General features: G+C 35.6%; 1 long non-coding RNA gene and 1 pseudogene across 2 annotated transcripts in view; one reads left to right on the top strand and one right to left on the bottom strand.

The window, feature by feature from the left end:
• LOC141425727 (uncharacterized) overlaps nt 1-25587 on the top strand; it is a 457749-nt gene that overhangs the window by 363143 nt on the left and 69019 nt on the right. The gene's annotated exons all lie outside the window — the stretch shown is intronic.
• Nucleotides 6178-7119, bottom strand: LOC141425725 (olfactory receptor 8K3-like; annotated as a pseudogene).

Raw genomic sequence — 25587 nt, forward strand, 5'->3', positions numbered from 1 at the left:
GTTGGTGAGATGGGTCTCCTCTAAGCAACAAATTGTTGGATTTTCCTTTTTAATCCATTTCGTGAAATGGTGCCTTCTGATGGGTGAATTAAGTCCATTAACATTAGTACTGATAGGTATGTGGTGATTCCTGTCATTTAGTTGTCTTAGTTGTTTGAAGGTTTGATTGTGTGTACCTAAGTTGAGGTTACTGTCTACTTTCTTGCTTTTTCTTTTCCTGTAGTTTGGTGCTGCCTGTCCTTTCATGGTTATGTTGGGTTTCACTTTTGGTGAGCAGAATCCCTTGAAGAATCTTTTGTAGTTGTGTTCACATATTGTTTTAGTTTCTGGTTATCATGGAAGATTTTTATTGTTCCATCTATTTTGAATGTTAGTTTTGCTGGGTAGAGTATCCTGAGGTTGAAGTTATTTTCATTCAGTGCCTGGAATATCTCACCCCACACTCTTCTTGCTTTTAATATTTCTGTTGAGAAGTCTGCTGTGATTTTGATGGGTTTACCTTTGTATGTTATTTGTTTTTTCTCTCTTACAGCCTTAAATACTCTTTCCCTAGTTTCTGAACTTGTTGTTTTAATGATGATATGCTGTGGGGTAGTTCTATTTTGATCTGGTCTGTTTGGTGTTCTGGAGGCCTCTTGCATCTGTATGGGAATATCTTTCTCTACATTTGGGAAATTTTCTGTTATTATTTTGTTGAATATAGTACGCATTCCCTTCACTTGCACCTCTTCTCCTTCTTCGATGCCCATGTGCAATTAAGTATTTTCTGGCTTTTAATAATAGCACTAGTGATATTTAGAATGGAAGGGTGAGAAGAGATGGAAAGCAATGAAGTTAAAGGAAAAGGGAAAATCAAATAAACAAAAAAAAGATTCAAAGATATAAACAGGGAGAGACAGTGTACTAATCAACCGTAAGCTGAAAAGGCATTGGAGAGACAGAGAGAGGATTGAAAATAAAAAATAAAAAGAATAAAGATAAGAACAAAAATAAAAAATAAGTAAATGAAAGAAAAAATATACATAAAAATAAAATAAAATAAAAAGTAAACAGAAAAAAATAAAAATAAATTTAAAAAAAATCTCCATGTTCAAATGCAATGAAATTTCAGCCTTAATAATTTTGGTGTTTGTCCCTCAGCCTCCAGTCCTGGAGATGGTGCCTGAGATGTTGTTCTGTAGTTGTCTCATCAAAGGGGAAAAATAAAATAGAACAAAACTGCACAAAACAAAACAAAACAAAAAACCCCACAAAGTGTCCCAAGTTCAAATGCAATACAGTTTCAGTAAGTTTTTCAGCATGTAGGTGTAGTTCGGTTGTTTTCTCATCAAAGTCAGGTAGAGAGAGAAAAAAGTGTCTGGAGACAGGTCTGTGAATGATATCTGTGGCTGTGGCTTGCCTGCCCACTGCTTCAGCCTGCTGTTGCTGGAGGCTTTACCTATGCAGATCTCTAGTGTGAGGTTAGCACTCACTGGGCCCTGCAGGCTTTGTTTACTAAGAGTTCTACTGTGCGTGAGCCACTACTACAAGCTTTCCCCTTTCTAAACTCACTGGGGATGGTGACACTGCACCCGCTTTCTCAGGCCTGTGTGTTTATTTACAGTTCATATGGGAAGTGGGTCTTCCCCCTCTCCTGTGGAGTTTTCCTCCCTCCTCCACTCTCACAAGCTTTCCCACTCCTGGTTGCTGGGTGCTTGCCGCTGCTCCCGGCCTCTCCAGCCAGGCCTGGCTTCTTTATTTACAGTTCTGGGAGGGATTCCCCTCCCCCTCCTTTGGTGCTCATTGCTCCCCACCCTCTTTGCTACGTGTCTTTATTGTTCTTATTGCTTACTACTCAGTTTTTCTTTTTTCCCTGGGTGGGGGTCAGTCTGTCCAGGGGGCTATGCTATCTGGCCCAGGGTTGTCTGTGGGAGTACCAAGTACCACCTAGTTCACCTTGTGGTCCGCATCTTCCCAAGCCATCTGGGTGTGGGTGACTATTGGTGGCCCGGGAGCCCTCCTGGTTTCTCCGTTCAACATGAAGTGGAGATGCTCTACACAGGCTGGAGGTGTGGAGGGGTCAAAGTTTTGCCTCTTCTCGGTGGCCTTGCCTGCAAAGTATGTCTCCAGCGTCTCTCCAAGATTTCACTTTAGGAGGCACACTTTCTGCTTCCTCCCTCTAGCTGCCATCTTGGAATCTCCCCAAGTTTTATTTTTCATTCAAAAAAAGTTCTCTATATAGTTTTTTAAGCACCAAATTGTATTTATTCATACATACTTAGTACCCAGGATGCAAACTTTTGTTATGTTATAACTTTGATTAGTAATGCATGAGATAGATAGAAGATTTTAGACTGCCCAGTTTCACAAAATGTGTCAAAATATATATGGTATATTATTATTATACCATATTATTATTATATGGTAAGCAGAATAACTTTATTAATTCCCTAATCCCATATTTATTTACATGTTTCCTATTTATCCACCTATTTATCTATCATCATCTATCTCTCTTTATCTACTTCTCTATCAGCTATCTAATTTTTTGCTTGCTCTGCCTCTCTCTCTCTTTTGTATTTCTTCCTTTCTCTTTTTCTGTCTTTCTCTCCCTGTCCTTTTCTTTTTTTTTTTGAGGAGGGGGCAGTTTGGTCAAATAACATTTGACTCCAAACTAAGCAAAAATACAAAAGAAATGGTATTTAACTCAGCAAATAAACAATTGTAACTGTTTTCTCTAGTCAGTGCTTTTACATTCATTTTGTTTGTGAATAATATATTTATTGTGGAGACACAAAAACTTCAAAGAATAAAGTGTATCATCTTCATGATTTTCAGTTGTGTTTAGGGATCTTTTCCATGCTGAATTACACATCTGTGCATGTGTGCGTGTACACACACAGGCATTCCTTTGCATGTCTGAGATATACATGAAGGTTTATGTGGATAATGTGTTTGAGTGATCATGATTTAATTGTGATATTTGGAGAAATTAATTATGTGAATAATTGTTGGAGAGTCATCCAATCAAGGGCAGAATATTGTGGTAGGAATGTATGGTAGGAAGAGATGTTCTGCTTCTGCAATTTTCTTTTTCTTCTTTTTTATTTTTTTGGTGGTACTGGAGTTTGAACTCAGGGTTTCATGCCTCCTAGGCAAGTGCTCTACCACTTAAGCAACTCTGCCAACACTTTTCTGTGTTGGGTATTTTCAAGATAAGGGCTCATGAACTGTTGGACAGGAGCTGGCTTTGAAATGCAGTCCTTCTGATCTCTGCCTTCTGAGTAGCAAGGATTACAGCCTTGAGCCACTGGTACCTAGCATTTCTTCTGCACTTTTAAGGTTTTGTTTAAACTTTATCCTCCCTTGTTAGAGGTAAACTTAGTAGCACTTTGTTTTGTAGGAAATTTTACTGCTCAAATTCAAGACCAAAGTCACACCTGTAGGAAGAAAATGAGTGTTGCAATAAAATGATTGTTACAAAAGAGGAGGGAAAGGAAAATACTACCAGCCTTAGGAAGCCCACTTAAACATTAGTCTCATCATCATTTTTATCATTTATACATTGGAACTTGTCCCATTGAGATGATAGGTACATTTTTGGTATTATTATTTTTTGATATGGTGAATGATATCATGAGTTTTTAATGTAAAAGCAAACACAAACTTAACATGAAACTTTATTGTTATATGTTGATAGATTCATCAGATAAAATTTTGTTTATTTTTTTACACATATGATACATTAGTCTGCCTTTGATATTATGGAATTATTCTTACAGAGTGGAAAAATATACCATCTCTACTTTTTATAAGAACTTCTAGAAATTGGCTACACCTTTCCCTTAAACTTATAGTAGAGTTCAACAATCAAGACATCTGGAACTGACTTTGGAGTGCAATAGAGTTATTTTATACAAATTTCCATATCAAAATTATTGTTATCCTGTATTAAATGTACAAGATTCATTATGATATTTCCATAGATATGTACACTGTACTTTGAACCCTGTCAACTCCGTCTGTTATGTTCCCTTTCTCTCTTTCCTCCTCCACTATTTTTAAAAAGCATTCAGTGGGTTTCACTGTGCTGTTGTCATTCCCCAAGACAATTCCCCTTTTACACTCATATCTATTATTATTGCTATTATTGTTATTTTAGATATAGATTACCAATATGAGTAAAAAATGTAATATTTGGCTTTTTTTGTGCTTGGCTCAACAGAAAATCTCCAGTTCCACCTATTTTCCTGCAAACAACATAATTTTATTCTTCTTAATGGTTGAATAATACTCCATTTTGTATACATACTGCATTTTCTGTTTCCATTCATCTGTTGCTGGACACCTATGCAGATACTAAATCTTGCCTTTAGAGTGTGATTTGCTAAACATGTGTGTGCAGATGTGTCTCTTGTATGTTGATTTGTACTCCTTTTGATATATGCTCAAGGATTGTGGGTGTAGCAGGGTGATGAGGTAGCTCTACTTTTAGTTTTTTTATGGTACTTGGGTTAGAACACAGGATCATGCACTTGTTAGGCAGGAACTCTGTCATTTCAACCATGTTCTCCAATCCTATTTTTAGTTTTTTGAGGAAACTGCACCTTAATTTCCATAGTGGTAGCACTAGTTTATATTTCCATATGAGGGTTCCTCTTTCTGGCATCCTGGATGAAATTTCCATTTTGAGTTTCCATAATGTTTGCTAGCATGTATTTTTAGTATCTCAGTAAATGAATAAGTAAAAACACCACTGGTTGTGATCTTAAAATCAAATAAATACTGCTTTTTGTAGACAATCTTAGTTTCTCTAATGTTACTGCTGCATAACATATATATGTATAAAACATATATATGTGTGTACATATGAAATATAAATAAAATATGAAACATAATGAAAAAAAGTTCCATGAATTATAATAAATATTATATATTTATTATATTTAATTATATATTTATAATTATATATTATATAGTTATAATTATATATTAATAATAAATAGTAAAAAAAACAGAGGATTAAGAAATGGTTGTGGATGAAGTATTTACAGAAGAAATGAATGTATATATTTTAATACATAACATAATACACACTCACTAGAATTATAGCATAGTGTAAAGTGTAGAATGCTCAATGTTTGCTCCCTCCAAGTCAGATTGTCAAATTGCTGCAAAAAATAGATTCTGACAAGGGATACTATCTTATGGAACAAATGTAAGGAAATTCAGAGACGAGGAGAGGAAAAATAAATCTACTTCATCAGAGGTGAAGTAACTTATGCAATAATGAAAAATAGATATGAATATTTTTTAAAAGTGTTAATTTTTCTTGTAGAGGGGAAAGGAAAAGAAATAATTCATTAGAGAACAACAGACAGTATGGAATCAAAATCAAGCTAGGAAGAAAAACACACAAATAAACAAAAAGAACAAATCCGTGCAAGTGACTGTCAGAGCTCAAGCCTTTTCTCTTAATTGGTGCAGCCACTCGTACACGCTCATACAGTGAAATACACAGTGTTAGATGATGCATCAAAGTGATGAGCTCTTCACTTTCACAGATATGGAGATACACATATGCATTGGGCTCATTTATGAAAGTTGGGACATTGAGGAATAAAGAGAAGAAATCTAAAATCCCTATGTGGAATAGGGCCATTTGAGAACACTGGTTTACTGATTCTTTAAATCAAGGGAATGCACTGAAACTGACATGGTAATCAAATTTGATTTAAGCACAATATATGGAAGTGATTAGAAATCCGTAAATGAAAAGTGTGTGTTAGCATATGAGAAACACAAACACACCTATGGACAGTGGAAATTTTATTGTACTATTGAATGATAACAAAATAACCACTTAAATTCTCTTTGGTACCCACTATTCTTCCTCACTCACATAAAGCATACAATTCTGCCACCTACTCTTAAGGTCCTTAGATTCCAAACACATTTACTGCATTATTTAATGATTTAATGATTACATTCATAGTTCATCTCTCCTCCTCAAAGAAAGAAAAGCATTTAATTTTTTTCCAACAGTAATTATAAGCATTTAGAAGTTTGACTACTCTTAAGAAAAATACCAGCACTTAAATCTATGTAATTCTATTTATGTTTTCTACATATAATGGAGGAAAGTGGGACCAGTCCATACTGAAATCACATTTGTAGGATTCATATTATATGTAATCTTTAAGAGAAGATACTGTATATTTTTTTCCAAGTCCTCTGAAGGGCATATTTTACATCTTTATTCTTCAGGCTGTAGATCAAAGGATTCAACAAGGGGATGACCAAGGTGTAAAATATGGAAGCCACTTTATCAGTGTCAGAAGAGTGACTGGACTTGGGCTGCACATACATAAATATCAAAGTCCCCTAGAAGACTATGACCACTGTCAGATGGGACCCACAAGTGGAGAAAGCTTTGTGCCTGCCTTCAGCTGAGTTTATCCTGAGAATGGCTATGAGAAGGAGTAGGTAGGGTACAAGAACGATCAGAAGAGAGGAAATCAAATTAATGGCTGAGAAGACCAAAATTATGAGTTCAATTTCATGTGTATTTGAGCAAAGCAAAGATAACAAGGGGAGACTCTTACAGTAGAAATGACTGATGACATTGTAGCCACAGAAGGGTAAAGTGAAAATCTTTATGGTAACTATAAGAGACATAAATGTGCAGTAGAGGTAAGGTATTGCCACCAGTGCCCAACATACTTGTTGTGACATGGTGACCTTATAGCGTAGAGGGTTACAGATGGCCACATAGCGGTCATAAGACATTGCGGACAGAATAAAAAGTTCACTTCCAATGAACATAATAAAGAAAGCTAACTGTGTAGCACAACCATAATATGAGATTGGGTTTTGATCTACAACAAAATTCAACAACATTTTGGGTCCCACAGCTGTAGAATAACCAAGATCTGTGAAAGCCAGATGTCTGAGAAAAAAGTACATTGGGGTCTGTAGCCTGGAGTCCACTATGGTGAAGATGATCATGCCCAAGTTGCCCAGCACTGAGATCGCATAGATAATGAGGAACAGCACAAATAATGGAACTTGCAGCTCAGGACACTCTGTGATGCCCATAAAAATGAATTCACTCACTGCTGTGAAATTGTGCTTCTCCATCCTGGTTTATCAGAAAACCTATTGTAAATAGCAACATCAAGATAGTCAATACCTTTCAAGTATTATTACTTGGGGGAGGAATTTATTATGGAAATTGATGTAAATAAGATAATGCTATAGTTTTACATTCAGACTATTTGAAAATAGTCATCTTTAAAATATCAGTAATCTACATTTAGAGAGAGAGTAATAGGAAATGAGAAATATTAATGGTTCTCAGGATTGTTTTGTTCATAAAAGAGCATTGCTCAATGCCTAGAGATATTTGGGGATTAATAACTCCTACTGTAACCAATATCTAAGCTCAAACAATATTCAACACAAAATATCAAATATCTAGTTTTATATACCTTTAGGTATAGATAAATAATTTTAGATAGAGATGCAGCTATACAGCAATAGATATAGAAAGCAATAAAGATAAAAGATTCAAACTTGTAGAAACATTGGGTGTCATAAACTTGAGTAATCATTATACTTCTTCAAGTTTACTCTTTACCACTTATATAATTAAAAAATCACGTTCATGCAAAATTATGATATAATACATTCCTCAGTTACATGTGTATGTGATGACAAATTTAACAAATGCATTCATTTCTCTAATTCAAACAACAGACATATAAAATCAGTACACTTAAGTATAGGTAAAGTAGTTCAAAGCATTAAAATACCTGACAGATATTGGACAATAACATAAATAAGAAAATTAACAGATGATACTGGTAATTGTCTCTATAAAAATAGAAAACAGTGAAATATATACTTACAAGCAATCATATTAGCTTTCCATATAGTGTATATAAGCATTACTTTGGCAAACAGTTTAAATTTTTAAAATTTTTTTTTTTTGGTGATGATACTGGGATTTGAAGTACCTCAGTGGGGTAGGGTGGATGTGCCCTTGGTAGGCACACACTCTATGGCTTGAACCACACTTCTAGCCATTTGTGTTCTGGTTATTTTGAAGATAGGGTCTCAGTTTTTTGGAAGGACATTCTGGACCGTGATCCTCCCATTTTAGACTTGCTGCTATAAGTGGGGTGACAGATGTGCACCACCATGCACAGATTTATTTCTTTGAGATGCTATCTTGCAAACTATTTTTGCCTTGGCTGGCATAAATTTTCAGCCTCCCACATAGCTAGGATGATAGGCAAATACCACTTTAACTGTTGGTTTTGATGGGATCTGCAAAGTTTGTGCTTAAGTTGTCTCTGAAGTGTGATCCTCCTCATCTCAGCCTCCCAAGTAGGTTTCCCAAAACTAATCATACTTACAGATTCAACATATCATTGCAGGGGTCGGGTATAGGATGAAAGAGTATTAAGTATTCATTAAGTCTGTGGTATCTGAAAATTGTTCCCAAACATCATAGACATGTATAATTTTTTTAATGGTGACAGTAATTTACCTGAGAAGGAATCTGTTTACATTTGCAAACATCCCACTACACAGTGTCTTAACTTCTTTGTCAGGAATAAAATGATGAATACATGAGGAATAGGTCAAGTAGTGTATAGTACATGTAACCTATCCCAATCTCTACATCCAGTACCCCTAGAATAAAATTAAACAGTGCATATTTTGGATTATTTTTGTTTTCATAATTATTATGAAATTCTTAATTATCATTTTAGAAATTTTAATATGGATCTTTATATAAATTTAACTATAATATTAATGTTAGTCTGTTGGCATTTTCATTCAAATAAGAGTTACATTAAACTAAAGAACAGAAAAATATGAGGAAATCTGAACAAATTAAGTGGTTATTAGGATTGATTATATAACAAAATCTCAAATTTCACTTAAGATAAAATTATGCTATATTTTAAAGGGTAAAGAAGGGTGACAATTTTTATAGTAAAATTTTAATGCTTAATATTGAATACAAACTTTATTATGGTATACTCTACCATAGAGACAAAATAAAATAAAGATCACATGAACATGGATATCTGGATGTGATTTGAAATCCTTTTCTCTATTAATTCCAGGAGAACAGCATCCAAATACAGTATAAGACACAATGCAGGATAACATGGCATAATCAAAGAAAATATATATGAATATCTTCAATAATCCAAAGACTTACAGTATGTCTTAGTAGTAGGTGGATGGCACCTTAAGGTAAGACTATTATTGATTTTGTGTAAAATTTTGAACAAAACATTTGCTGAATAAAAGAGGCAAATAGAAATTATACACTTCATAGTAACAGTAGTAGACAGGAGTTTTAAAGTAATCACCTACAAACACAAAATTTTACAAGATTATGTATGAGCGTTATTACATGTAACTTGTACATCATTCACTTAAATATTGTTTCTAAAGCTGTAGTTACCTAATATGCTCTCCTACTCCATGCAGATTCCTTCTTACAAGAAAAAGCATGTCAGATTAAATATCTACAATAAATGCAATAACAAGTCATCTAAATCTTCATTTCTTTTGTAATGGTTTAGTTTGATTTACAGTTATGAAAAACTAAGAACCTAAGATTACACAGGGAAAGTATGAGTTTTCCTATAAGTAAGAAATATAAAAATGTTTGCTTGTAATAGCTTTGAGGTTCAGTACAAAGAAACCAATTATTTTTTCATAGTTTATTATCTTTAAAAGAAGTTAATTTGATTTTTAAAAACTATACTTAGAAAAATTCAGTCAGATTTCATTGTAAAATGAACACCTTATGATTACCATAAAATTGGACAATTAACTACTTCCTGATTCTTAAATAACACATTCATAACTCAATGTGAATTGGAAAGTCCATTTTCTTCATCAATAAGTCTGGAAATAATCACATCTATGAATAAATTCATATAACCATTTACACTTTACGTTTTTTCAGAGGTTCAAAACCAAAAATCACTAAGGTTTGAACTGGTATTTCAGATTATTTTTTCATTAAAAAATACATATGCCCCCTTATTTATCCTTCATCACGTCTCATTTTGACCTCTATTATATATGAAATTATACTCATGTATACAAATATTTTCTAAGAAAACACAAACTGTCCTTGTTTCCAGGATCCTATGGGCACTTACCGTCTCAGTTTAGGTGAAAATGTCCAAATTTTAATATGAAGGAAAAATTAGAGAGATCCTTTATCTACTCAAGAATCGTGGCACAGTAGAATGCACAGAAACTGTGCTTTTTACACTTAATGGGAAGATTAGAGCAAAACATGAGCATTTCTATACTTTCTGGTAACATTAAAATCAAAAGAAAACCATCTTTCTCTATTACCTATAAGGAATCCACTCTCTTGATTTCCCCATGTGTTTCTTAACATGGTTTTTGAGAACAATTTATGCCAGTTTCTTTTTTTTTTTTAACTTTGGAGACTCTCCCGGAGGAGATGCTAAACAATTTGTTGATTATCCCTAAAGCATTTGAGAGCTAAATGAAATGCCTAGAGGTTATCTACTAATTGTCAGGGACAATTTCCTTTCAACTTTGACTTTGACTTTATTTATTGTAGTTGTGCAAGATTGTGTAGTTGTGTAAGATTGTGTAGTACTAAATTATTAATCTTTTGGTGTGAATTTATATCAGTAAATCATTTTTACATGAGATTGCATATAATTTTACATATTTTTATTAGTGTACCTTTTTTAGTGAAGTGTCTAATTTTATATTTTGCCCATATAATTTGTGTGCATTCTTGATAACATATTGTGTCTACTACATCCAATAAAAGGACTCCCTTTTAGTTAGTTTATGATAGCATTTGGTTAAATTCAGCATGCTAAAAATACTTTGCATTTGCAAATGACTGAACTTTAAAAATTAAATAAGAAATTAATGGAATACTATTAACCTCAATGTTCTCTTAAATATTAACAAAATTACTATGTGTTTTCTTAAATTAAACATGGCAGTTTTCATAATGAGCATAATATTGTAGAATAATTGACTTTATTCAGTCACCTTAGTGGATATTTATTTTTACCTTAAAAATCTTATTTTAAAAATTGAAATTCTTTGTACACCCTTCCTTTTCTTGTAGACATGGTTTCACCTTGTCAAGTCCCCTCTGCCACTGAAGGTTAATGCTATTTATTATTCACCATATACATGCACTTAGGTACTTCTCAACAAAATACGGCACAAGTTTGCAGGCACTTGGAATAAAGCAGTTTCGTATGATACTGCATATCTTATTATGCAACTTATGTTTTCACATGGTTGATGATTTTAGATTCCTTAAGTGATAATTAATTCACTTAGGCATTATTCTTGCTTTTTGCTAACAATACAAACTTTTTAGAAATCTATACTTTGTTCCCGTTACTAACCTTGGGGAGCACAGTTATTTTCAGCCCAGTGTTTTTGGGGACAGTCTATAGACCTGCTCTGACACCAAGAAAAAGACCTGTGCTTAAGTAGAAGAGAAATGTGTCTTAGCCTACTTCACTATCAACTGTCTCCGTGTACCCCTGCGATACCACAGATCCTTGTGTTTGTGGGAATCAGATATAAACTTTCGTAGCATCTGCATTGATAACTAAAGTTCTTCCTTTTTGAAGCAGAAAGTGGAAAAAAAATAAGAGTGTTTCAATTCACCAAATAGCAAATTCTCAGCAGAAAGACTATAGTCCAGGTGAAGGAGCAATAAATATATTTCTGACAAACATAAGCTGACAGAATATATCTCCATCAGACTTCCATACAAGAAATGCTAGCTCATGTTCTTCAAACTGAAATAGACATTGCTGAGGTAGACTACAGCACCAGAAGATATAAAACTCACTGGTAGAGTCAAAAAGCAGAAAAATTCAGAAATGTCTGATATTGCAAATATAATATATAAACTATTAATAGCTTTAGAAGGAAGTCCAAACAGGAAAAAAGAAAAATGGAAATCATGAAATTAATATGTTAAGGCACAGGCAATGCAGAGATGGAAAATAGCATATTAAAAATTCAAAACATGGGAAGGAATGGAGTGAAAGTATAGAGTTCTTCATATTTTCTCTATTTCTTTTGTTACCATTGTGATAATGTAATGTTGGTATTATTTCAAAACAACAATATATAAACAATACTTTTTCAAATCTCATAATAACCATAATCTTAAAATTCATAATGGAAAAAACAAAATAAAAGCATGAATAGTTAAACAGCTACAACAAATTACTTAGACTGAAGGAAAGAATACAAGAAAGCAACAAAAAGAAGAAATTGATTACAATAAAATTAGTAAACATGTCATAATATGACAGTAGAACGAAATTTACCTCTTGATAATTGTAGTGATGTTAATTGACTAAATTTTATAATTAAAAGACATAGAATCACAGGATGGAAGAAAACTATAAGCTGCTTATACAAAACTCACCTTCCGCATTAAGATATGCATAGACTAATGTTGAAAAAAAAGAAACAAGGCATTCTATGTAAATGAAATTCAAAAAAGGGAGAACATCAAATTTATATCAGGAAACAATAGACCTTAAATGAAAAACATTAAAAATGTACAACAAATTCTGTTATAAGATTATAAAAAGGTCGATAGGGTCAGAAGCGATAATAATTCTAAAAATATATGAACCAAAAAGCAGAGATTGAAAATATATAAAGCAAATATTAGACCTAAAACTTGAGATAGACTTACTCTTATACAGTAACAATATCAAACTTTAACACAACACTTGCAGGACCAAACAGATCATCCTGAAAAAAAATTGGAAAATAAGGAACAGGGTTAAATTGCACCACAGACCAATTAGACCTAGCAGACATCTAAAGAACATTTCACAGAAGACCTGCAGAATACACATTTCTTATCAGCACATAGAACAGTCTCTAGGATACATCATATAATTGTCCCAAAAACAAGTCTCCAGGCTGGTGTAATGGCTCAAGTGGTAGAAAACCTTCCTAGCAAGTGTGAGGCCCAGAGTTAAAACTACACATTTGTGATTTTTAGAACTAGCATGAATTTCTCTGAACTCACTTATAAAAAGAAGAGGAGTAAGGAATTGTTCAAATCCTATCCCATGAGAGCTGCATTACCCTGACATTATGGAAAAGAACACACAAGGACTCTATGGAAAAAGAAAACTATTGGCCAATAACCTTGATTGTCAAACTTGCAAACATTCTTGACAAAATTCTCACAAACCAAATTCAACAGCATGTTAAAAAAAGTATTTGCTATAATAAAGATGATTCATCCTGGGGATAAAAGGCTGGCTCAAAAATATCAAATCAAGAAACATGATACAACTTTTCAATATAAGGAAGGACATTATAGATAGATACATACATAGGTAAATATCCTCAATAGATATATAAAGTGGATTTAATAAAATTCAGTGTCCCTTAATGAAAAAACTGACAAATAAGATGTGTAAGGAATATACTTCCATATGATAAGGGCCATGGATAATAAGCTAATAGGTAACACAGCAATGAAAGGGGAAGTGTTGAAATATTCCTCTCCAAGATCTGGAAAAAATAGGGATTACCACCACCATCACATCAACATAGTTCTGGAAGTCAGCCGAAGTAATTATCTGAGGCAAAAAATAAAGGAAATACAAATAGACAAAAAGACATCAAATTATCACTGTTGATATAAGACATGATCTTTATATAAAAAAATCCTAACAACTTCATGAAGTTAGTATTAGAACTAATAAATAAATTCAACAAATTTGCAGAATACATTATCAACATATAAATATTAGGAGCTTTGGTATATACCAATAGTAAATCATCGGGAATGGAAATCAAGATAGCAACCCCATTTAAGATAAATAAAAAAATTGCCTAGGAACAAATTGAACTATAAAAAATAAAATAATTTTCTAAGAATAAATGTTAGCAACCAAGTGAATAATCTCTACCATGAAAATAACAAAACATTAATGACATAAACAGAAATGTCAAAAAATGGAAATATATTCCACATTCAGGATTGAAAGAATTAATATAATTAAAATATCCATACTATGCCACATGATCTATAAAGTCAATGCAATCTCTGTTGCAGTAGCAACAACTTTTTCCACACATCTAGCAGAAATAAACGTAAACTTTATATGGAAACAAACACACACACACAAACAAATGCAAAAACCAACTTGAGCAATAAAAAGCACAATTAAATAAATAAATAAGCCCTGGCACTACATTATTTCAAAAGATACCACAAACTACAGAAATCAAGTTACACAATTAACATTACAACAGAGTCGTATATCAATAGGGCAGATATGACCAAAACAAATATCCTGATTAAAACATGGTCACTAGCTTTAAATAGACATTTCTCAAAAGAACACATACAACTGGAGATTTATGGAAAATGTCCCAAATCACTAATTACCAGGGAAATGCAAATGAAAACTAAAAGAATATTTTCCCTGCTCTGTCATTCAGTAGCAGTGGCTGCTATCAGAAAGACTGAGGATTACAAGAGTTGGCAAAGATGTGGAGAAAAGAGACCCTTTACCTACTGTTGGTGAGAATGTAAGTTAGTAAAAGTATTATGAAAAAATGCATAGGTTTCCTGGATAGACGGTAAATTTAAAAACACATCTACCATATGACCTGATTATCCCATACTAAGACTATATCCACTGAATTTAAACCAATAATTTCAATAGACTTTTCTATTGCTGTGTTCATTACAATACTTTTCGCAACAGCCATGAAAAGGAAGTAACCAAAATCTCCATTCACTGATGGATGCATAAAGAAAAAATATGCTAGATACACACATTTAGCCTTAAAGTGGAATAGAATCCTGTCATTTATGACAACATAAGTGGAAGTGAAGATATTCGTGTTATTTGAAATAAACCAGGATGTATAATGTCAAGAGTCATATTATCACACTCATATGTGGTGAATAAAAAGTTGATGTATTATGAAAATAGAAAAATGAAACCTGTTATAGTTTTTTTAAAAGGGGGATACAGGATAAGAAGCAGTAATAGATGGGTGAATATGATCAAAGTACATTATATGAATGTATGGAAATATCACAATGAAATCCCTTTGCATAATTAAAATATTGTAATTTTTAAAAGATACCATAAAAGTTGAAAGTAAAATGGTGGTTATTAGGGATTGGGAGAAAAGAGGAAAAGATAGTTGAGGAAATGTTGATCAATGTGTACAAAATTACAATTAGAACGATAGAGTTTTATTGACTGACTGATTGATGGTGCTGTTGAACTCAGGCCTCATACTTGCTAAGCACCCTACCACTTGAAAAATGCCTCAGCCCTTTTTCACTTTAGTTATTTTTCGAATAGTGTCCCTCATTTGGATAAGGGCTGATATGGACTCAGCATGCACCTACTTACATCTTCCACATATCGAGGCTAACAGGAATGTACCACTATGCCCATTCATTGGTTGAAATGGATTTCCCTAAATTTTTGCATGGCCCAGCCTTGAATTGCAATTTCGCTAATATCTACCTCCCAAGTAGCTGGGATTACAATTGTGAGCCAGCATGCCCAGTGCAGAAATAAGAATTTCTATTGTGTTATTGAATATGATGATGATTCTACATGGCAATAATGGATTTTTTCCTGCACTAGAAGAAAGAATATTGAACGTTGTATCTTAACAAAATCTCTTCATTCTTACTTGGTTTGACTACACTTTCAAACTTTTGGAAAATTTTGTGGCATGGTAAGATTTTTTAAATAAATTCACATTTACATTTTTTAGATTATCATTAAGGTATCTGCATAGGCCAAAAGATAGTTGCAATTTTGTATCTTTTGTATGTGTATTATTATTTCCTTTTGTATGGATTTTAGGCCTACTATTAATTCCATAGATGCATGATTGCGTGTGTGTTCTTTGGTCTGTAGCTTGTTTCTTTCATTATATTTGTGGTTATTTTTATCATGCAAATGCCAAAAGTTTTTAGAAATATATTTATCAAACCTTATGATTTTCACTTGTGTAAAGGACCTTTTCCATATTGAATCATACACATCTACACATACAGACACTCACACATGTGTGCACTCATTTCTTGTTTGCGACTCTAAGATATGCCTTGATAATATGTGTCACGGACTAGTGATTAAATTTTGACATTGCATGGAGAAACTGTGTGAATAACAGAAGTTTCTAACAAAAAAGAGAGAGTTTGTGATAGGAAGACATGCTGGACAGTGATTCTCTGCAGATGTACTTTGAGGATTGTTTTAAAATAAGGAAATATTCATAATACAGGGGGGATTCATAGTGACAATTTCTTTTAGACTTATATTGTAAATTATTTACATTCCCCCCATTGTCTCTCCCTCTCAGCCCCTACCCACTCCATTTAAAGCAAATGTAAGAGGTTATTAAGTTCTGTTTCATCCAGGTATATGAAGTCTATAAACTATATACTGTTACCTTAACCTCCATCCTTCACTCTCCCCCCTCCCACTAGTATCCCCCACCTGCACACATTATGCCTGTTTATCAGTCCTGATTTTCATTATTAATATTTAAGATGACTTTCAGAGTGGTGTCTTAATGTATGCCCACTGTGGGTGTGCTTTACTTTGGCTTGTTCAGTCCTTTGAATACTCTCCCTTACACCTTTACTTCCATCTACCCATTTTTCAACAGTTTTCAATACACATCTTTGTATCCTCTACCTTTATAACTTATGGTATGAGTTATTATTGATGCTTTATCTTTCTCTTTTCCTTTCCTTCTTTCCCCGAGTTCCATAGAGTAGTTCCACTGTTACACAAATTCTACATTTGAGTTTGTGTATGATCATGCTTGTTTTTTTATATGTGTTTATCTTTGGATGTGTCTTCCCTGTATGAGGGAAAATATGGGTCTTTTGTGTTTCTGATCCTGGCTAACTTCACATAGCATGATGCCCTCTAATTGCATCCATTTACCGTCAAACTCCATGTCATTATTCCTTGTGGCTGAGTAATACTCCATTGAGTATATGTACCACAATTTCATCATTCATTCATCAGTTGTAGGGCATCTGGGTTGTTTCCAAAGCTTGGTTATTGTGAATAGTGTAGCGATGCACATTAGTGTATAGGTGTCTCTACAGTGTCCTGTCTTACGTTCTTTTGGGTAGATGCCCAGGAGTGGTATCGCTGGATCATATGGCAGTTCTAACCCTAGATTTTTGAGGAATCTCCGTACTGCTTTCCATAGTGGTTGTAGTAACTTGCATTTCCACCAGCAGTATGTAAGTGTTAATGTTTCACCACATCCTACATAGCTTTTGTTTTTGTTATTACTATTGATTGTGGCCATTTGAACTGGGGTGAGATAAAATGTAAGTGTTTTGATCTTTTAAAACACTTTTAAAGCCAGGAAGTTAAACACTTCTTCATGCATTTACTGGCCATTTGTATCTCTTCCTTTGAGAATTGTCTATTTAATTCTTGTGTCCATTTCTTCTTTAGGATGTTGATTCTTTGGGGGCTGAGTTTTTTGTGTTCCCTGTAGATTGTGGATATTAGTGCCTCATCAAATGAGTAGTAGGCAAACATTTTCTCCCATTCTGTGGGCTTCCTCCTGAGTCTGGTGACTATTTCCTTTGCTGTGCAGAAGCTCTTCAGTTTGATGCAGTCCCATTTGTTGATTGCTGCTCTTACATGCTGAACGTTTTGAGTTCTGTTTAGGAAATCTTTCCCTAGGCCTATCTGTTCCAGTGTATTTCCTACCACTTCTTGGAATTGTTTCAGGGTTTCAGGCCTTATATCAAGGACTTTGATCCACTTGATTCTATTTTGATATAGGGTAAAAGACAAGGATCTAGTTTGAGTCTTCTACTTGTGGATAACAGCCTGTGTCGAAGAGGCTGTCTTTTCTCCATTGTGTGTTTTGTGCTCTTTTATCTAACATCAGTTGGCTATAGATGTGTGGGCTTATCTCTGCATCTTTTATTCTGATCCATTGGTCTTCCTGTCTGTTTTTGTGCCAAAACAATTCTATTTTTATTGTTATGGCTCTGTAGGATAGTTTAAAGTTGGGCATTGTAATGCCCGCCCCCAAATTTTTTTAGTTGTTCTTCCTCAGAGTGGGTAAGGATAGGGGTGATGTGAGGAGCAGGGAGGTGCAGAATGAGACAAAAGACCAGGACCTCAGAGGTGAGAGCAGCCTGTTTTGCTGTCTCATCTGCAAAACAATTTCCCTGAGTCTCAAAGTTTACCTAGTTTTGGTGACTGAGCACATAGACCGTGGCTACTTCTTCAGGTAGTTTTAGGCTCTCTAATATTTGTTGAATTAATTCTTCATATAATATAATACCAAGTCTTGCCCCTTGCTATTAATTAAGCCCCATTCCATCCAGATTTTTCCAAAGGTGTGGACTGCACCAAATGCATATTTTGAATCAGTGTATATGGACCTGTCTTTGTCCTTTAAGTGTTTTAAGGCCTGATATAGGGCAAACAATTTGCAAGTCTGTGCCAACCAATTGTTAGGGAGTCGGCCTGATTCTATCATAGTCATGGCCTCCCCATCTACTATAGAATATCCATTATGCCTTTTTCTCTGGATTACCTGAGAAGATCCATCCACAAAGAAATGGGACACAGTCTAGAAAGGAGTTTCCTTGAGATCTGGCCTCACTTTTGTTTGATATTCAATAATATCTGAACATTAATGTTTGGGGGCTCCTCCCTTTTGCCTTCTTGCCAAGAAAGTGGCTAGATTTAGGGCCTCTTCAGTAGTTAAAGTTAGGTCATCCTTTTCTAGAAAGATAGCCTTATACTTTAGTATCCTCAAATCTGTCAGCCGTCTACCCACCTCTGATTTAAGATTGTCCTAACTTGATGGGGAGTGCTAATAATTAGGTTTCACCCAAAGGTGATTTTTCTACTTTCTTCAGTTAGAAGAGCTGTAGCTGTTACTGCCTGAATACACTCAGGCCAGCTTTGGGTGATGGGATGCAGGAACTTAGATAAGAAGGCCACAGGTTGACTTTGACCCTATGCTTTCGGGTTAGCACCCCAAAGGCAGTCCCCTTACTTACATTCAGAAAGAGGTGAAAGGGATGTTCAAGAGAGGGCAAGGCTAGCACCGAAGTTATGATGAGGGCTTGCTTTATTTAGCTCATCTACTTGTTCTATTTCCTCAGGAGTCCAAAGGAGGGGGTCTGGTCCTTCTTGGGTTAATTTGAGATATAAAGATTTAGTTTTAATGGCATATAAGTCTATCCACAAATGGCAATATCCCACTAAACCAAGGAACTTTCTCAATTCTTGTTTTGTTCCTGGGAGAGGGAGACCAGTAATTCCTTCTATTCTTTCTGGACCAATCTTTCGTTGGCCCTTACTAATTAAATGCCCCAGGTATTTTATTTTATTTCAGCAAACTGTAACTTATTCTCTGAAGTATGAAATTCCCAGCTTCCCAGGAAATTTATAAAGCTAATGGTGGCGTTTTTCACTTCTTCCTGATTATCCTCTGACAAAAGTAAATCATCCATGTAATGAAGGAGACACATGCGGGTATCTAATATGAACTTTTCTAAGACTTGTTCTAAAATCTTGCCAGAGAGGTGAGGGGAGTCAATAAATCTCTGGGGAAGGACAGTCCACCTGTACTGTTGCTTGCGTTCTGAGTGGGTGTCCTCCCATTCGAAGGCAAATATGTCCCAACTGTTTGCATCTAATGAGCAGACCCAAAATGCATCCTTAAAGTGTATTACACTTAGCCACTCATGGTTATATGGAATTTTGCTGAGAAGAGTGTAGGGGTTCTGGACTACTCAGTATTTAGCTTGGACTATTTGATTGATGGCTCTAAGGTCTTGAATTAACTGGTAAGACCCATCCATCTTTTTGACTGGAAGGATTGGGGTAGTGAAAGGAGATGATCAATAATTTGCTTCAAACCTATCTTCCCCTCCATAAGAATAGGGTATTGTTTTCTTCTAACAACCTCCCTAGTCTTTAATCGAACTTTGATAGGTGTAACCTGGAGGCCCCCCCAGTTCCTGTTTCTATCCCAGTCTATTGGCTTAATTTGTTTCTCAGCCCATGGAGTAAGCAGATTTAGGTTTGCTTGTATTTTATCTCTTTTTACATGTAAACCAATTTCTAATTGGGTCATTAGGTCTCTTCCAAACAGGTTGGTACCTGCCTCAGGGACAAGGAGAAATTGTATCTTAGTGGTCCTGTTATGACAATATAGTCAGAGGAGAAACCAAGCGACACTCGGAGGAGTGGAGAACTCAGATTTTAATTTTATGCTAGCGGGCCCAGATGTATACCTGTGTCTGAGCCCTGAACAAAGTATTCACAGGATATTTAAAAGGCAGTGCAGGGTATCAGGTTACAAGGAATGTGCTCTCCCATAAAGTAGGGCTAGTAGTGGATTAGAGACCTAAGATTTAGATAAGAACAGCAGGGGAGTCCTGCTTTGGAAAGTTAATTTACAAGTGGAGACAAAGGAAGGCAGAAATGGGTGCTTATCTCTGCATGGTGCCTTTCATCTTGGTCCCAAACTTTTGCATGGCTCTAATGGGCAATTCCTCACAGCTCTGTCCAAGGTTACAGCTTTTAATTGACAGTTTACCATGTTTTACAACCCTGTTTCAAGGCTATCTTCCTCTTCAGTCCTGTCCTGGAAAAAAACATCTGTTTCTTATAAGTTTTTAACTGTAAGCTTTCTTCCTTTACCCCAGAAATTAGTATCCTCTCTGGGGAATAGATTAAGCCCCTGGGCAGAACACAGAGGGAAGATCTGGAAGTGCCTGAGTCAATCAGGAGGGTTGCAACTTCACATTGTGGTCCCAATTCTAAATTTACCAAGGGCTCTGAGTGGGACCCTTCAAAATAAAAGAGCCCCTGACTCCCCTATTCTTCAGCAAAGGTTATTAAGGGAACAGTTTCCCTATGCTCTCTTTCCCATTTTGGACATTCTTTCTTAAAGTGTCCAGTCTCCCCACATTTACACACTTATTTCCCCCTCTTCTTTGTTTCATCTTCTGACTTTCTGGTCTCTTATACCCCAATGAAGGAGGCTGGGCCAGTTGAGGTCCAATAAGATATTGGTTTGGCCTTTCCCTATTAACATACTGTCCAATAGGGTACTGATTTGACCTTCCCCTATTAGCCTGCTCAATCATGGATATCATAATCTTTGCTTTTTGTTTTTGTTTTTCTTCCTCTCTCCTTAAATATACCTTTTGTTTATCTCCTAGTAATTCCTCTATGGATCTATTTTTCCAATTTTCTAGTTTTTGTAATTTCCTTGCTTTATCTGACTAGCTGTTTGTAAAAAAGTGAAATTTTAACATTCCATGTCCTAAAATGTCTTCTAAGTCTAGCCAACCATACTTTCTCATCTGGTTCTTGAGGCGACTCATGAACTCAGTCAGTCCCTCATCTTTCCCTTATTGGACATTAAAGGCTTCAGAGAAGTTTTGTGACCTTGGCATTGATTCCCAATTCCCCATATTATTAAATCTTTTAAGTCCCTCATATTTTCTCAGTGTACTGGGGTGTTGTTATCCTATTGGGGATCTTGGTTAGGAAACTTAACATCAGCCACCGGGACATTCTGTCCTGGGGGATGTTCACATTCCCAGATAGCCATTGCAGCTCTATGGATCATGGCTCTTTCCTCCCTGAGAAAAGAATTCCCAAAATAGACATTAACTCAGCCCAAGTATATATCAGTGGTCCCAAAAATTGATCGACCTGTTCTGAAATCCCAAAAGGGATCCTCAAGAAGGGGCCACAACTCTTTTTTAAATTTTAGACCTCCGAGCTAGTAAGAGGGACATTTACAAACCCAATTTCACCCCTCCAAGGGGGACCTTCCTGAGAGGAAAGAGGGAGTATGGTCTTCCCCCTTGGGACTGAGGAAAAGGTAGATTCTCAATATTCAGATGACATTGCTCTAACTCCTTTTGGAGTGATGGTAGGGACTGGTTTGGGGTAAGGAGGGGAGTGGGGGCAGGGAGTTGAAGGGGGTAGAGGTGGAAGGGCAAGGAGGGGGAGGTGGAGAGGAGGAAGCCTGGGGTTGCTGCACAGGGACCAACTCTGATGCCTGAACTGGAGGAACAGCAGGCTTATGGGGCAAGGGAAGGAGGAGAGTAAATCCCAGTAAGAAGGGGTTTTGGGAATTTTTTTCTTTTTGTCTTTTTTTCTTTTCTTTAAGTGGAAAAAGGACTACCAGACTCTGTTTCCAAAAGAGGGCATATTCCCTCTCCTCTTGAGTGACTGAGCTCTTGTTGTTAACATGCTCAATTAATAGTTGACAAACCCAGTCCTCATCAGACCCAAATTTTGACAAAAAAACAAAACAAAAACAAAAACAAAGGCTTTAAGAATGGTTCTTGGGTCCAGATAAAATAACAATATTTAACCATTCTTTATTTCTTTTTCCATATAGTATGGGGGCTATCACCCCAATATTTTAACATCTTCCCTAAGGAGCTCCTAGAGGGCATTTTATCCTTGGCCTTTGTTTTCTGCCCTCTACCCACCCTTGGTGCCTTTATTTCCATTTCCCAGGCAGAATGTAAAATCTTAGATGAGCCCCCAAATTGTTGGAATTAAAGACCCTCTGGTTCTGAAAACAGACACACAAGAAACAGAAAATCTTGACAAGGCAATTTCTCTTGATCAAGAGGGTGCAAGCATGTGCATACTCCTGTTAAGCAAACACACAAGCACAAACTGGCTGACAGTGGCTTCTCCTTATATCCCTGATGCAGTGGTACCTGCCCCTCATCTGGGATTTGTGCAGGCCAAAGGTTCACAATCTCCCTTGATTGGCTAAAAGGCTTGGGGGATGGGTTAGGGCATACTGTTGGCAGGCAATGGAGTTGTACAGGAATCCAGAAGAAGAAGAAAAGACCCTTTAAACATGCAAGTTGTTGTTATCCCAAAAACTTTTGAATAGTTTATGAAATGCCTAGATATTGTCCATCAATTGTCAGGGATATTTTGTATTCAACTGTAACTTTACTTATTTATTGAGTGATTGTATCAGCCAGCAATCCAATTTCTAGGTTTGTCCAAAGGGTTAGTAATAGAATCTCAGATATACTACAATGGTCATATTCATTGCAGCAAAATTTGAAATCAGACAAGATGTGGAAATGAACTAAATGTCTATTCAAGGATGAATGGTTAAATAGGATATGGTAATGTGAACAGGACTCTTGCAGTCTGTAATGAGAAGATCCGTGGTTTTGTGTTCCAAATGGAAAAACCAAGTAGAGCACATGGATGGGGTGAGGTAGGATAGCTTTATTGAGAAAAGAGAAGTTACCCATTCTGCAGGTGAAGAAAGGGAAGAAGAAAGGGGCATAGTGGGTGCAGGTAGTGTCCGGCGGCAGAGAGAGAGTGTTCTTTTTTAGGTGCCTTTAAAATCTATACTATCCCATGGGAGGGCAGGACCAGGAGGTTCTCACCGAATAATGAACAAGTAAGGTTGGGCATGGGCAGTTCCCAGCCAGATGTGGGTGGTCTGGGCCATTCCCGGACAACCTACATGAGCCCCAAACTTTTCCTATTTCTAGCCTGCCTCAAATTCCCTCTGAGAGAAAATAATTCCAAAAAAAAATTCTTTCTGGGGGATTGGTGAATGGGTACATTCATTTTCAGTATCTGCTTCAAGTTAACAAGGGTCAGCAAACCCTACCTATAAAGAGAAATTGTCTCTTGTATTTCTTTCCCTTGGGGCTCATTTGGACTCAAGGTGTCTGAATTATTGTACAGCATAGTAAAGGTTTTTCATGGAGATATGAGTTGCTCCTAGAGATCTCATTCATGTATTGAGCTTTCTAGCCTTGTTGTCTCATGGTTTAGGTTCTAAAAGCTTCTATTCTGGAAGAGATAAATCTGATTTAGAAGGCATAACCTGAACATTTAACACTGACAACAGCATTAGAAAGTGCCCTGCCAGGTGTGGCAGGAAGGACAAAGTAATTTTGAAAATTGACAGGGAGTCTTATGATGACTTTATCTGTAGGTGTTTATACCTATAGCTATTTTTAACTCTTAAATGGCCCTGCATTTTGGACTGTGGTTAAAGGCTGACTACATTAGCTGACAGGTGTAACATGGACCAGGTGTTGGTACAATTAGAGAGTAGACATCAATGAGTCAGTTCTGTACAGAAAGAAAGCTCACAGCATCCTTAAACAGAAGTTAAATATCACTGAAAGTTATATTGCCTTTGTTTCAAATAGAAGGCCTTGGCCAAAGACGTGTTTGCCTTTTGCCAAAAGCCTAGAAGGCTTAAGTATTAAAGCACATGCATAAGAGCTTCCTCTTTAAAAATCTCTCAGTTTTGGTTACTTTTAGAGGTCTGGCATGATTGAATCCATCTAGATCTGGAGAAGCCCCCTCATTTTTGCAGTCCCTTTGAACTGTCTCAGTTGGCTAAATGCCACTTGTTCCTCTTAAAATTTTGGGGATCCTGATCCCTTGGGGGTCGTGTCCTTTTAAACTGTTTCTCTGAACAATTGTCTTTGAGGATTTTGCCAATTTGGCAGTTCTGTCCTTCAGTGCACAGTAGTCCCCTGGAAAGTCCAGAAATTCAGATTGTTTCCCAGAGAGGAGGGAGAAACAGATCAGAAGTTAGTGCCAGTGCAATGTTTTGTCCAAATTTAGCAACAAAGAGATTTATAAAAATGTGGCACTTAGGCTGGGATTGATTAATCTAATTGTGTTTCCCATGGGGGATGTACTGATACCTTTACATTGCTGTAAAAAGTTAGTAGGTAACAGTTACAAAGTTTTACAAGGAAAATACAAAATGACCCTAATATTTAAGAATGTCCTGGTTGATGGATAAGCCCTTTTTCATGGGCTTGTCTGTGTTCTTGAAGGATCAGAATTTTAATGACAAAACTCTAAGTAACTATGGTTAATTACTATTTAAACTTTGAATTTTGGTTTGTAAAGTAACAAGTTTGTGGTTGTAAATACTGACAATAAAAAACTCTAAATTTTCCAATGGTTAAGGGAAAGCAGTGTTAGTAATTTTAAATAGCCCCTGTTTTGAGTCTCAACTATATGTTATATATGTCAAAAATGATGTTTATCTAGTCAAACCAATGTTCATCTGATGACCAAATGTCAGATAAACCAATGTTTAGCTGACAAACAGATGTCTGGCCTAAATGATAGAACTTTTAGCATTTGTCATAAACAGCAGAAATGTGAAAGAACTTTTTAGAGGGTACCTTAGATAAAAGAACTATACCTCCTTACATGTATACACTTTTAACTGTATAAATGATTTTATCACATTTAGATACATGTATAATCCACTAGGAGTATTACAACCATTTAAGGAATTTTTACTTAGGTTAAGCTTAGTTTCTTTACTGATACTGAAAAAAATACTTTTGGTTTATAAGTCTGGCAAGAGACTAATTTAAGCAGGATGTAAAGACTAGCAAATGATCTTAAATGGGCTATGAAGAGAACTAGTTATCTTATTTCTGGTTAGCAGGATCAAAGTATCGCCCAACACTTA

The sequence above is a fragment of the Castor canadensis genome, chromosome 1 (genome assembly GCF_047511655.1).
Source record: "Castor canadensis chromosome 1, mCasCan1.hap1v2, whole genome shotgun sequence".
NCBI classification, from domain to species: Eukaryota; Metazoa; Chordata; class Mammalia; order Rodentia; family Castoridae; genus Castor; species Castor canadensis.